The sequence below is a fragment of the Solanum dulcamara genome, chromosome 9, assembly GCF_947179165.1.
Source record: "Solanum dulcamara chromosome 9, daSolDulc1.2, whole genome shotgun sequence".
Classification (NCBI taxonomy): domain Eukaryota; kingdom Viridiplantae; phylum Streptophyta; class Magnoliopsida; order Solanales; family Solanaceae; genus Solanum; species Solanum dulcamara.
The window spans coordinates 47,435,443-47,451,955 of NC_077245.1; the positions used below are offsets into that span (position 1 = coordinate 47,435,443).

Below are 16,513 nucleotides of genomic sequence, written 5' to 3' on the forward strand. Positions count from 1 at the left end.
TAGCGTTTTGGCTATACATCCAGTTTTTCATATTTCTATTGTGTGCCAGTACATCACACATAAGTCCTACATACTTCAGTATGATTTTGTAGAGTTGGACGATCGTTTCATATTTGTTGAGGAGTTGGTTGCTATATTAGCTAGAGATGTTTGATAGCTTCATTCTAGGTCTATCCTTCTGGTTAAGGTCCAGTGGTGACACCGCATGATCAAGGAGACAACTTGGGAGACCAAGTAGGAGATGCAGGAGCATTTCCCCATCTTATTTGAGCCTCCATTTATATCCCTGTCCTTACATTTTGTCATGACCCAAAATGGGCAATGAGTGGCACCCACACTTAACCTCCCAGGTGGGAGAACCAAAGATATAAACCCCAACTAATAAATATGACACTAACGCGGAAGCTCAATTAAATATGTTTTGCCAAATCCTGAAAGTCATCACATGAAGGACATTTAAATTCTAAAACTAAGTCTCAAATTATCAAACACCAAATAAATAAATAATATAACCTGTACGAAAACTAAGGACACCATGCTATGAAAAGAGATTCCATCGCCAGCTAGAAGGATAGCTCACCCTGCAATCTGATGAACTGGAGACTAACTAGAGCTGAGGTATAGTCAAAGTCGGTGGAACACTCACTGCACTTCACAAAATAAAAGAAGAAAAGATACAAGGGGTTAGTACAGGACAACAAGTACTGAGTAGGTATTATCGGCTGACTCAAAAAAGAAATCAACATGCATAAAGTAATAGCGAGAAATCAACAACAACACTTAACAGGTGGCAACCAATGAACAATTACATAACCAGTCAATGATATCAAGATCACACATGAGGACTCAGGCCTCCACATCACGCTCTTTTGGGAAATGAGTTATTGGAAATTGGGTAGCATTAAGTCATTTAAAGTTGTTTTCCTTTAATATTATTGTGCCAGAATGTGACGCCCAATCCAAATATACTGTGTCAGAATATGACACTTGATCCAATAATACCGTGTCAGAACGTTACACCTGATCCAAATATACCTTGTCGGTATGTGACACCTGATCCAAATATAATTAATTTATCATTCTTTATTTTTGTAATCCACTTCATTAGGAATATTTTATCAAGCCTTCTTTATTCAAGGCACCAATTTTTGATAGGGCAATTTCAAGATTACAAGTTTTATGGTCTTTGAATTTCAAACAAATCACAAGAACATACCAACCATCCAAACCACAACAATTAAATGCATAGTAAACTTCACATATTTTTCAATAACTATCAATTACTATTAGGAGTCTATCTATGATATAAAATAAAAATCATAACCTACCTCAACCGAGAACCGTATCCAAGCAAGCTAATTCACCAATGTCTTTCTTTTTTTTGATGCCTTAAAATGTTTTCAATCTATCAAATATATAATATTCATAAGTACATAAGTCCATAAACACTCATATCACTATATATCTATCCTAGACTCAATAACCTATCCAAATCTATAATCAAATTCCTAAATTTTGATACTAACTAATATCTCAAGTCTCATATTCTTAAATATTAAGCATGACTTAAGTCTCAATTCCTCCAATATTATAATTTTAATAATATTTATATAATACAATACACCTAATATTTAATTACCTATATTAATATATTAAAATGTAACATGAACGAAATAGAAAAGAAAAACGAAAAGAAAATATATATTTATATATATGCAAAATGCCAGAATCCATCTCCAAGCTCCATACTACCAACCACTAGCTAATGATGGATAATCATTAGCCAATAATGTCAACAAATTCTTACTCAAATTTTCATTCGTATAAAAACAAGAACAATAAATTTTGATATCCACCCATAAGAACTAGTAATTTTCCACTTCATTACATCTCTTAGTCATTGCCTCGTGATTTCTTTTAATTAGCCCTCATTCTCATTTTCTTTATCATCATTCTGTGATTACCAAGTTGACAACCACTCATACAAATTGACTCCAATTTCCTCCCCTAAATACATACAATGATTATGAATTGCCTGAAGCTGTGTGCACGTCTTTTGTAATACTCACGTTGAGATCAGTAAGTCTTCTCGACCTAATTCTTTTTCAATTTCTTTCTACTATAGATAATTGTGAACCTAAAGTAACCAACCCTACTATTTATTTTAATAAATAAAGTAGTATAGGATATTAAATAAATTACCACTTTAGCCCATTAATTAAATAAGTTATCTAAAAACACCCTTCAATTAATTAACCATAGTTATTGAATAATTCAAAATACCTATTAAAATTTTACGGGATGAATCTTTTATGAAATAATAATTAAAAAAACCCAAGTACTCAAAATGACCTAATGGGTTGTTACACATTCAGGGACAAAAGTTCTTTTAGTAGTGGATGTTGTAGTGACTTTCTAGGTCATTTTCCTTATATTGATTCCATTTCATCAGTTAGAGCATTTCTATAGTGACCCCCGGTCATTTATGACCTGCTTGCGCCGGTAGCTCGGTTTTCTGGTCGTTCATTTAGATTTTTTGCAGATTTTCGTGTTGGAAGGTCTTTATAACTTGAAAAGTAATTTTTGAGTTAAAGTGCAGGAATATGTCCTCGAAAAGGATATATGATAGTTTCATCAGCTCTGGATTGGCCAAATTAGGGTAGAAGCATGGACAATTTGGATTGGCCAAATTGGGGTTTTCAGTGTGAGTTTAAGCAATTTTTAGCATTTTAGCTTTGAAAACTAGCCGGCGGTTAACTTTGGTCAATATTATTGGAAAACACGCTCGGATAAATTTTTTGACAATGCAACTATATATAAAATGATCATTATGATCTGGAACGACCTTTTGTTCGACTCCCAAGGCTTTAAGACTCATTCCAAGCCCCTTGGTGGAATTTTGTTAAAATTGCATTGGAAGTGGACCCACATTCAATCGCAAAAACTTCATATGGAAATTTTGACTATGCCATTGAATCTGAAATATCTAATTTGGTAGGATAACATAGTCCATTTGCACATACGCTTTCCGAACAAATCCCGAACACCCCGTCAGAGTTTTTGAACTTGGAGAATATTAGGTAAAAAGCTGATATCTGGCGCTCAATAGCCATTGTATGTATGTTCAAAGGGCGATTTCTCCTTCATTATAAACTCAAAATTGGTTATTCAAAGACTTATGTTCAAGGAAATTTCATGGGGAATCCATTGGTGCCTTCAAAATCTTGATTAGAAACTTAATGTGAGGTAAATTCACGACTTTAGCTACTGTCTCTTGTAATTTTCATAATGGAATTGGGGTGAACTTTGGAAAATTGTTTTTTTGATCATTTTAGGTTCAGTTTTTGCGATTAAAAAGTCTAAATATTGGGTGTTTCATGAAAATCCTTGTGGTGTAATTGATTTTAGCTTTTGATGCTTCTTTTTGGTAATTTTCCCCTCTTAAACTACTGTACCATTTTCGGATTAGATTTTTGCTGAATTTTGAGATTTGATATCTTCAGCATTTTGGGTCTATTTTCAGCGATTCTTGTGGCTAAATTGTGGTTTTTTTTGCAAGAAACATCGGGATATGCTTGATTTTAGTTGTGGAGACTTCGTTTCAGGTATTTTCTCATAAATCGCTACAGCCATAATTAGTTTTTTTTTGCTAAATTTGGGTTTTCTTGTGAGTTTCATTTAAAGTGCTTTTGCACCCTAAATCATGTTTCATTTTGGCACATATATTTGGGCACTATTTTTAACTAGTTTTTTGCGCCAATCCCCGAATTACATATGCGATTCCAACATATCCTATTTTAGACTCCGAAATTGGTTCATATACGAAATTGTGATTTAATTATCTAAACGAATATAATGACATTTTGATTTTGTTTTTGGCTGTATGGTGATGTTCAGAGATCGTCTTGAAAGAAAAAGCTCTGGAAAAGTAATTAGGAGCACGCTCAAGTGGCCTACAGGTAGGCTATAACTTTCCTTTCCTTAGATTGAGCTGGATTGTGTGAAAACATGTTCAAATTATTGGAATATTGGAGTTGGCTAGCTTATTTACATGCCTTAGGGTAGAAATCATATCTTAGGTTCTATTTCGGGTATAGAAAACATGTGATCCTTGGTATTATTTGGTGGTACAATTACCAATTTCTTCCTCATTTTATTGGTACTGCGATGTATGTTGGCCTTAGAGTAGGTAAGTGAAAACTTGCCTTAGATGCCCTGTTGTCGCTTCAATGGGCTTAGATTCCTGTAAAATGGTGTAGCAGACTAGATTCTACTAGTTGGGCCTTATCTAGGCAGTAATTTTGCTCCATGAACAACCTTATCCATAATTTCCTAAGTTTGCGACTTTCCATATTCATTGGTGTTCCTAGACCTTGTGTTCGGCTTATTTCGGTTCCGGATGGATCCCAAGTGTATATTATGAGTTTTTTATTTTTGCATGGAGATCTATGTACATTATACTTTATATATTTGAGACCTATACTTGCTAAGGAAAGGGAGCTATGGGTGATTTACTAGGCATCTACTAGAAAAATAAGTTGGATTGGCATCTGGATTAGGTACTTTTGTGGAGCATTGAGGTGCAGGCCCTACCCTTACGGAATCACTACTTATATAGAGCATCAGAGTACATTTACCGCCTCTAGTGATTCATTATTTATAAAAGAGCTTCGGGATGCAATCCTTGCCTCTATTGAGTATGTCATTTATGTTGAATATCGGGGTTATAGGCATGCCTCTACCACACTGTCAAATTGGATAAGTATCCAGGGTTGCAGTCCCTACCTTAGTACCTAGGGAATTCATTCCTAGAGAACCCTAGGTCCTGCCCTTTTTAGAATACTAATTTTGTGTGCTCGACGGAATTATGGGGGTTCGCTTGGGTTTTACTTTAAATTATGCACAGGTTTCTCGACTCTCGACGGGGCTTATAGGAGACCGGTTGGTTGTACTTAGTGTAGATACATTGGCTTAGTTTAGCCTATCTTTATAGCTAATACCTTTCCTTACCTTAGACACTATATTATGACTTCGACTGAGTTTATTCCCCTTTTTCGTATTTCTTTCACCTTCCTTGCTCAATTGACCTATAATGTCTACTAGGTACCTTTTATCTGGTACTGATACTATACTCTACATCTACTTTCTAGATGCACGTCCAAGCACCAGCTACTTTCATTGACAAATCAATCCTATTGCGGCCAGATTCGTAGACCAGAGTGAGCACATGCCATTTTGAGATCATTTTTGTCTCCTTCATCTTGGATGGCTCATATTTTTTTTCTTTTGAGGCTAGACGGTGTTGTAGATATATTTTGGTCTACTTTTGGAACTTGTACTTATTTTATTTTGGTAGCAGCTGTGTACTAGTGACTTCCAAGTTTTGAAAGGGATTCAATATTTTGTATTTTTTATATATTTTATCTAGTTTCTCCTTTATTTCAACATTTATTCTATTTCTCTTAGATCTGTTTAGTTTCCGTCCATATTCCCATTACTAGCAGTTCCAAATTATGAGTTTTGCTTACCCACCGGTGGGTTATGGTTTTTGCCATCACGACTTAAGAAATCAGGTCGTGACAACATTGTTTTGATATTGTTGATGACATGCTTGTATTGATAGAGCATTTTCACATGTTTTGTGGTACAATCCCGATTCAATCATGGATTTTTACTACTATTTTTGAGAAGGCATTCTGACACTTTTTATTATTTTTAAAATTAGTTTTAACAGGTGTCGTACCACCTAGATCATTTGGACACTAATTTTGAGACTTATGAGGCATCAAGGACGTACTCATTTTTTAGTGGTAGTATCATAGGCATCGGGGATGCATACAGTTTTTATTGATATCCGGCGCGACATCTCTTTTTCTCTATATTGGCTACATCTGGGATGCCTTTAGCTAGTACTTGACTATCTGGGGTGTCGCCCTTTCCTAAATAGGCTTGGCTACTCAATCTCCGGTACCATGTCATGCAATCTATATGTTGTGTATAAGACCTTGTTAGGGCCCATGTAGTTTATATGGACCCGCATTCCCTATGGGACCTTCTGACTGTGAATATCACTGTATAGGATGATGGAGCCACCTAAGTCCTACTTGGTAGGCCGAAGGTCGGGATGGGTCTATATACTTATTTATTGATGATCTTTGTGAGCCACCATTGATGTTATTGGTTTTTACTACAAAGTTGCATTCATTAGCATAACCTATAACCAATATACTTGTTTGGTATTTTGTCCCCCGGTTTAATGGGGGCCTGGGGTATGGTTTTCATTTATTGTACCTTCTAGGAGTATAGGTCGGTTATTATTGGATTATACTTGTTCTTATCTTATGTTATATTTTTTGTTGGTACTCCCTACTAGTTTGAGTTGGATTAGTACTTAGGTGGATATGTGATTACAGATAACAACAAGTATTCCATTCTTAATTAGTTGACTCTAATAGTGCCTTCTTATTGTAAATAAGTTGTATGTTTGCACTTTTAGTTGTGTTTCTTGACTCTGTTCCTTTCTATATGTATTATATCTCTTGATCTTATTACCCGTAATACCTTGTGTTTGCTCTTGCTTTGTTACTTGTGTTGTATTTACCTTGTTATATATTATCTATACTTTTTTATCTGTCGATATCAATTGGCATATGCCTATTTTGGGGGTCTTACATGTTTTACCAACCTAAAATATAATAACTCATTTGTCACGACCCAACCCCGTAGGCCATGACGGATGCCCGAACTGGACACACATGTGTACCCCGACCAACTATACATAACCTGTCTCTTATTTATACTCAAAATACACTAACAAGTAAGAGAACATACAAGCCAACAAGGCTATTGTAACATATAAGGTCGTTCCGTAACACACATATAAGCGAGCCGAGAAGGCAACCATGACACAGGGAATGCCCCAAATCATAAGTCATATCAGCACAGCTGTACATACACGCATATACAACTCATATACCACTCATATACAACTCATATGCAGCTCATATGCAACTCATATACAGCTAATATAAAACTAATATATAACTCATGTACACACACAACCCACATACGGACAATCTGCATCCGTATCCACAGACCTCTATGAGTAAGAAGAACAGTAACATAAGGTGGGACAGGGCCCCCACCGTACTCGTAACCAAACGAATATATACATCAAAGTTTAGTACCAAAATCAGGCTCCAGCATAATGGAGCACTTCTAGACCACTATGCGGGACTTCTATGTTGGCGGATCCTTAAACCGTGTACTTGTACCTGCGGGCATGAACACAGCCCCCCCCCCCCCGAAGAAAGGGGGTCAGTACGGCATATATACTGAGTATGTAAAACATAATATAGCATAGCATAACCAGAAGCATATTTGAAATAGAGAAGCAAAGAATAAAATATCAAATCAGAAACCTGTACTTGGGGAGGTAAAATCATTCATGCTCAATTTTTATAATATAGATGGTCCTACCAGGGATCCGGTGAATCATATCTGTAAAATCATCATGGTCCCAGTGCCATCACCACCTTATTACAACACAGCATCATATGTATATAAACTATTCCTGGCCCTTTAGTGAGGGCATGATGAACAATGCAGTGAATTGTCCACGATTACTATTCCTAGCTCGGGATGTGAAGAAAGAAGTGTTACAGTATACACGAGTAGAGTAGTGAGAAACAAAACACAGTTTAAATCATTACGGGATACTCAATGAAGTCATCAAGTGAACCGTCACTTGGAATTAATTGAAGTACCTGCTAGGTGTCACGGAGGACTGTATGTCGCATCAGGAACCATAGACATGTGTCAAAATGTTGTCAAACAGCTTATCAAATCTAGACATCTATCCTCGTGGACCTTTTAGGGATAGAGGCCTATACCTTCAGTTACCATTCAACCTATCGAAGACTCGAAGATAGTAGCTTACTATTTTAAATTTTAACCTTCAAAGTGAGGGAGGGTCTTGAAGTCATATTCAGAACCTGGGAATGGAATTACCCCCAAAGCTCATATCATATCCTGCTTACATCTAAGACATGCCAAAAGAAAGACAAAAGATAGGCTTTACATACCTCTTACAGGTTACCTTTTGTCCCGATCGTCTTGTTGTCCTTTGAACCTAAGTAACATGAAAGCAATACGAGTATCAGCATCCTTAGACTTTCCAGTTTCTTATACTACCTATGAGTATTCATCGAATTTATTTCCTTGCTTGTCTTCTCGACTAGTTCTTTAACTAGTTAAAGAGTTAAGGGAAATCAGGCAGCACCTCATCTATAATGTGCCCTATCCTAATTCCCAATTACATCCTTAATACCTGAAGACAATCAAAAAAATAACCAGCAGCTCATATATATGTATAACATGGAAACATTACACAATATAAACACCAAACGACTTGCTCGAAACTACGACACCAAAATAAGGTTTCTAGTGTCCATTTTGCAAAACCTTTAACCGTACGAAGCAGGAGTCGTGTGTCTGCAACCATAAGCTCCCCCACATATTTTAGCACACCTTTAGACCCTGCAACACACACCACACAACAGCAGAAGCCTCCACACCCACAACACCTCATTTCGACTATAATTTAACTACGACGACTTCAATTTCAATTGTTTCTTTTGCTGAGCATATCCACGACTTTTTTATACTTCCATCATTATAAAAAGTACATAATACACTCCATAAAAACCCAATAAAGTCCAAATTTAGAGGAGAAACCTTACCTTACCCAAAATTGGCCAAAACTAGCCAAAACTGAACCTCGGAAACCTCTTTAGCGTGCTGAAAGTTGCGGACTGTTTGTAGCTCATTTTTGCTTCCCCGAAATGGATTTTTATGTTATTAAAAACCTCTATACCACCGTAGTATACCTTAAATAATTAATTTACGGAGCGAAATCAGAACGTACCTATTTTTCTCTCCTAGCCGTCCTCTTTTTCTCTCTAGACTTAGGGTTTTGTTTTCTTAATATGCTGAAGTTTAAAGACCAAAGCTGAAGTATATATTATATATACATACATGTGTGTGTCCAAGGAGGTGACACGTGTCATCCCCTATTGGGCCACCGCATCCATGCATTGAAGGAGAGGCTGCCATGTGGTAGTGGGGTCCACCCCCACCCCAAGCAGGCAGGTGGGTCACCTCCTTGCTTGAGGTGCTGCCATGTGTCACTCTCTTATTGGCTGCCATGTGTCATATTGTTTCCTTCCCCATGGGTTCTTATCTCGTTCTATTTTAAGAGCCTATGTAATCCATGCTACTCAAACTTGGTATGTAATCAAATAGCTTACGTGTATACGACCTTTAAATTAGTAGCTTATGTAGGTAAATCAAGTCCTACGACTCACTACTCGGCCTCCAATTCCTACCGGATTCTTATTTCTCTATTTCCAACCTTCTCCACTACGGGGTATCATATTCTCTCTTCCTTAGAGTCATTTGATGGTATCGTAGCTTATCCGACTCTCATGATAATGTCTAAGGAACTTAAGAGACCTTCCTAGTTTAAAAGTGTGGGGTGTAACATCATTTAAGTTGAGAAAGATCCCTACCCTTAAGAGACTTTGGCTTTTGCTAAAGCCTAACTTTTACAGATACCATCCACGAACCGTAGTGGTCCCAAAGGCTATAAATAGGATTGTGGAGTAATAATTTAGAAACCATTCCTAGTGGATGAGATATATTGGTTGTAGAAAATTCTACAGGCCGTAGACTTGATCCATAGACCATGTTCAAAGTCTAGAAATTATAAGTGTGCAGAACGGTCCTTCATATGAACCGTAGAAGGTTCTAAGTACCATAGAAGGTCTTGTCGACAAAACTTCATAGACCCCCTTCCTAAGTTCATCTTTTATGCCCCCCTTTTTATGACGTATAGAATGGTCTACGTTGTCACGACCCAACCCCGTAGGCCGCGACTGGGGCCCGATCTGAACCCCCTGTATACCCAACTATCAGTTGTGGTCAAATTGAACTGTAAATAAAACAATGTTATATAACCGAGCCCCATTGGGCGACAACATTTTCATAAACCTGTAGACCTTTTCGTTTGTATCATAACATGACAGGGCACGCAAGCCGACAAGGCTGCCATAACATAATAACATATATCATATATCATGTAGACCCAGCTGAATCAAACTTACATACACAACCCACATATACATGTCTGCAGACCTCTAAAAATATAAATGACAACATATGGCGGGATAGGGCCCCAGCCATACCCCTGAATAGACAAAACAATATTATACAGCAGTGGAAAGTACAAAAAACTAGGCCCCAAAACCATGGAGCCTCTTCCAGCTAAGCTTCTTGGGATTCTAAGATGACGGACTCCCAAAACCTGTATCTGTACCTGCGAGCATGAACCCAGCCCCCCGAGAAAGGGGGTCAGTACGACATATGTACTGAGTATGTAAAACATAACATGATACAACTGGAAGCATATCTGAAGTAGAGAAGTAGGGGATAAAATGTCAAATCGGAAACATGTACCGGTACTCTGTAAATCACAAAAACATGTATGCTCAAATCTTCAATATAGCCATCCTCGTCAGGGGTCCGGGAAATCATATATGTAGTATCAGTATCAGGCCCCAAGCCATCATCATAGTATCAGTATCAGGCCCCAGGCCATCATCATAGTAACAGTATCAGGCTCCAGGCCATCATATATATACGTACAGATGTCGGCCCTTTAGCGAGGGACTCGGTGAACAATGCCGTGAATTGCCAAAACCTATTAAACGGCCCGAGACTCGGAGAAGAAGTGTTACAGCATACACGAGTAGAGTAGTGAGAAATAAAACACAATTTAAATCATTATTTAAGACTCAGCTCTATAAGAGGACTAAGTTATTGTTCAACAATTCGAGTAACAGTATAGTCATTCTGGCTGCCCTCTAAATTCCATTAGGGGCTACATTGCTTACATCTCGAGGTTCCTAGACATATACCAAAGTAAGACTATTCACTTAAGAATTCCAGAGTATTTGTCTTCGAATAGTTTTATGACTATGAGATTGTACATTCATACCTTTTAAACATATAAGAGTTTCCAGGGAAATAGTTTAACTACCATAGAGTTCAACATCCAGTAGTAAATAAGTGATACTTAAGAATGGAATTACCCCGGAGCTCGTATTACATTTAGCTTACAACTAGGACATGCCAACAGAAGAAAGAGAATGAGCTTTACTTACCTATGCCAAAACATGTCAAGAGAAAGCTTTACATACCTTTTGGGAGTTACCCTTTATCCTGCTCGTCTCGTCGTCTTCTTAACCTATTCAATATGAAAGTAACACGAATATCAACTACTCTTAACTTTCCAGCATCTTAGGTTTAGCCTTAATATTAATGGAATCTATTTCCGTAGTCGTTTCCTCGACTAATTCTTTAGTTTGTTAAGGCGTTAACGAAAATTGGGCAGCACCTCCCCTATAATGTGTCCTATACAAATTTCCAATTAGGTCCCTAATACCTACATCCAACCAACAACAACAACCTGCAGCAATTCACACAAACAATATATAACATAACTCCAAATGACTCATTCAAAAAGATAATATCAAAATAGGGTGTCTAGTCTTTATTCTATAACGCCTTTCGTTATACGACACGAGGGGTCATATGGATGAAAACAGAAGCATACAAACCCATTTTTTAAAGCATTTAGTCCCTGCAACAACACATTACACCCCTGCAGCAACAACTCACAAGAACGACACTTTATTTCGACGACAATTCATTTCTAGTGACTCCAATTTAGTCTATGCCGAACTTCAAGTGTTCCAATGATATTTACACACTTCCAGCCACCTATATGAAGTGTAACATGATCCATAACCACATCATAAAGCTCATATTTAAAGAAGAAACTTTACCTTACCCGAAATTGGCCACAACTCGCCAAAACTACATCTCGGAAACTCCTTGATGTGCTGAAATGGGGCGGACTGTTTGTGCCACCTCTCCGCAGCCCCAAATTGAAATTTTTGGTTATAAAACACTATTATATAACCATGGAACACCTCAAATAATTAATTTACGGAATGAAACTCGGAGGCTTACCTTGACAGCCCCCATACCCGTAGCCCTCCTTATTTGTTCTTCAAGTTTTTCCTTCAACTTTCTTTCAAGTTTCTAAGCATAAGGTTAAATAAACGACGCCTTAGTCATCATAATATAAATATATATACATATATACATCTCCACGTGCTTGAGGAACACCGTATCTAATTAATTCACGGAGGAAAAATCGAAGAACTCACGTTTAATTCTTCAAAAACGTGGCTGCCTTGTTCCTTTTGGTTCTTCACGTTTTTCCTCTTATTTGGCTGATTTTTTCGGATGGAAAATGAGTTAAGAGTCAGAAAACATGTATATATACACCTCCTTAGGAGGTGACACGTGGAATCCCCCTAGGGTGACATGTGGCAGCCTCCTAGGGTGCCACCTCGTCCAACCTTCCAACACAAAACTGCCACGTGGCAGCATGGGTCCATCCCAAGTAGGTGAGTCACCTGCTTGCTTGTCACCTGCCTTGTTTTCACCTGCTTTCTTGTCACCTACTTGCTTGTCACCTGCTTGCTTCACTTTCGTAAGTTCGGAAACTAGTTTTTGCTCCCTCTCGTAGGTTCGTAATCTCATTTTATTTTAAGAGCCTATGAAACCTTTGCTACGTAAGCTTGGTATGTAATCAAGTAACTCACGTATGTAATACTTCTAAATTAGTAGCTTACGTAGATAAGTCGAGTCCTACGACTCATTACTTGGCCTCCAACTCCTTTCGACTTCTCTTGACCCTATTTCCAACCTTCCCTACCATGAGGTGTCACAATCTCCCTTCTTAGAGTTGTTCAATAGGGTCGTAACTTAAGTGGCTCACATACTAGCTTCTAAGTAACTTAAGGAACCTTCCGAGTTCAAAGATGTGGGATGTAACATCCTTCCCCCCTTTAGAACATTCGTCCCCAAATGTTAAGTGCAACTTCCTTTAACACTTCATATAGATTATAGAGGGGTTCTTTCCCTTTATGATAGCACATACATTTCCATCTATATTATTAACATACGAGTGCTCAAGAGTTGGAGTTACCTGTAGACATTGGTTATAGGTGCGAATACTTGTGTTTCATGTTCTCTTTAGTTTCCCCGGTCATCCTCTTTCTGGTTTTGGTTTTTCCACCTTATCTTAACGGTAGGCACGTCTTTAGTCTACAATCTTCCAGTTTGCCAATCTAAGAGGGCGATAGGTTTTTCTTCACGAGATTTCATCTCCTGGTCCTCATCTATGGAATATACCCTGGGTGACTCGTCAGTACCCTTGCGAAGCATTCTTATCTAATGGACTGGGCGTATAGTTTCCAAATGAGGTGGTAAGCTCAACTTACCAGTCACGTTGCCCACCTTACGATTAGCTTGATACAGGCTAACATATTCTGGGTCAAGTTCCTTTTCTAGGTGACCCTATTATGAATATCCAATCATCAACTTAAACTATGTATGTCGACGTCGATTATCTGTATATCATTCCTGCTGACTCTGGTCTTTTAGTCAATAGCTTGCTTAATCATGTCGGGGCCTTCTTAGCTTAGTCTTTCTAATATCTACTCATCCAATAAGGGACTTACACGTCTTACACTACCAGTCTTGTATGGAGCCATTAGGATACCAGAGTGGTAGCCATTATGGTAGGTAATCTTAATAAGTGGTGGACGATCATCTCAGTTGCTCCTAAAGCCAACCATATAATAGTATGCTTAGTCTGTTCAACATCTCCAAGAATAATACGGTATGAAGACCTATCTGTGCTCCCGATCTTTTCTTGGACTGATCTCTAGACAATAACCATAGTTAAAGTCCCTCTATCTGAGATATTAACTGGGGAAACCTCACGGAACCTTACCATTCTCCATGTTCTATAACTCCCCCTTATTTCAGCAGCATAGGTGCTCTTGATTGAAAGCAAATGGGCTGATTTATTAGCCTACTCAAAATAACCCATATAGCACCCTACTCTTACAGAGTACAAAATAGGTTCATAATGATGTTGATAATTTGGGAATCGTTAGCCTCGTATAGTCCTTCTCGACTTTTTCCAGAACTTTAACTGGCATTCTATCTTTTGGGTTCTGCTTTTCAATCTGTAGAGTTGGCTACTGAATAATACTACAACCCCTTCGTGTAATGGCTCTCACAGTCGTTCTGTGCTTTATCTAACGTGATCTGGTATAATTCTGATGGAATTTTGGCGTATGTACTCGCCACCCTATAGTAACCAGCTAGTTTAGCCAGTTTCGTTTAAACTCTTTCACCACTTTCCTTACCCCCACTTGTAACCTTCTAGACACATTATCCTGTGTCATTTTCGTCCTTACAAATTGATGAGAGGGTTCAAGAAGTATCCAGTGCTATCTCGTTAGTTCTCATGTCTTACCTTACCTTTCTCTCCCTTATACTACATTCGATGTTGGGGTAGGTCTTTGGTCCAATCGTGGCCATGTCTTATCTTACCCGTACTACTAATTCCATCTTGGTAGTTTGTCTTAACCTACTTTCGCATTTCTCGATAGTTGATTGCAACTTGGGCTCCTTCGCCTAGGATAATAGTTGCGGGGGATCAGTAAGGTTCTACCACTCTTTTATTTTACAACTTTACACCTTCTCAGCGGAGTAGGTAACCTGTGATCGAAGGAGCAGAGATTAATATCGTTAATTCATAGGTAACATTCCTTTTAGAGCCATCTGTCGATGGAGTGTGAAGTGAATCTTGTAGCCTAGGTCATATTGTGGAATTTTCGACCTTGGGTATTGCTTTTTGTTATTCGTAAATTACATCAACTGGTACCCGTACCCTTTTGGGTTTTGCTTTTTCGCCCTCAGAGTTGGCTGTCAAGTGGTGTTGAAATTCCTTCGTCCACTGGCCTATATAGTTATTCTGTGGTTTTCCACTCGTTAAGTGGTTCTATGTTGAAGAACTGTGGCATTCAAGTGTGTCGTCAGTTAGCAATTAGCTAATCCTTCTTGTTTTTCTTAAGACCTTGCTACAACTTTCCTTAACGTATCTTATAATACTCCGGGTACATAATCTCATCTCGTTTCTCCATTGCTAATTCAGATTCTTCTATCTCGCGTGATCATACCAGCACTAACGCATTAAGTTCCATCAGAATTTTGAAGTTAAGCGTGCTGGGACGAGAGTAATATTGGGATGGGTGACCTCTCTGGGAAGTCTCCGTGTCGCGTTTTGTTGTAGTCCTTTCCATGATGTGCGGGTACTAACTTTATTCCAAGGTTTACCTCAGCGTGGTCACGCGAGTCTTTATGTTTCGCCTTGTCCTTTCCTCTGTTATCTTGCAACTAGTATTGGCGTAAACCTTTAGTTCCGCTATGACCATATCCCCCCTTTTTTCTTCATTTTGATTTAACTTTTCCTATTATATTCCCCCCTTTGTTTACGCACCCATTCATTAGGGTGGGCTACTGAGTAGTGCTAAAGTTCGTTCATATACTGAACTTTGGAGCTGTTTTGAGTTTTGTTTATCATCAGCTGGCATAGCTTTAAAGGAATTTGACATATAAGCTTGCCTACCTTCTATTAACTTTGCGTTCTTCTCTTTTTCTACCACTGGAAGCTCTCTATGCCTTTGTCCTTGGTTATATATCTATCACAACATCATTTGCAACCAACTCTATAGCCAACATTTTGGCTTTTGGTCTAGCATGTTGTCATTATCCTTTGTAGTGTTTCTTAAGACATTCGATATCCTTTTATGTTTACACTCCTTTGTTTTTATACGCAACCGCCTTCTAGTGTTATGTCATTCAGGGTCTCGTCAAAAACTTCTTAACGCTGCCTTATATGTTATTCTGGCTTCCATCCAATTACTGGTGGCTTCCAGACCTTTCTAACTTGGTTCATCCAGATATTTTATTAAAGTTTAAACGTCCATCTCAAATATATTCCCATATCAATTGCCTTCACCTTACTTTTTCCATTTTCTCATTAACTTCCCCCCTTTAGAGGGTACTCGTACTTTCCTCTACACTTCTTACTATCTCGTAACCTGCACGTACAAAATACCAACAATGCCTCACAGGGCCAACACACACACATATTCATATCACAGCCGCACAGGGCTTTCTATGTCATCTCATATTGCAGCCATACAGGGCATTCAATGTCAATAATAATATAAAAATACTGGACTTACCTCGTATGTCCAACTTCAAATTGCATCTGTTGCACTTCTTGTTTGCCTTCCTTTCAAGTTTCAACTTTACATTTGAATATTAGTTCAATACCTTACCAAACGGATATCATCCGTGCCTTTACTTTACTTACCTGCGTGCTTCGTAATGTCCCATGTCGTCAATTACCTCATTTTGTTGGTGTCTTCCTTCTGTTAAGATCCAAGGTTAGTATAATAAATTTTCCTATGACTCGGATCTATAGCACGATCTCAGATGTGAAAGAAAGGTAACATCC

The 16,513-nt window shown here is 38.1% G+C and overlaps 1 pseudogene; it reads left to right on the top strand.

Annotated features, from left to right (window-relative positions):
* Positions 1-15,153: 15,153 nt before the first annotated feature.
* Positions 15,154-15,273, top strand: LOC129904800 (5S ribosomal RNA; annotated as a pseudogene).
* The last annotated feature ends 1,240 nt before the right edge of the window (positions 15,274-16,513 follow it).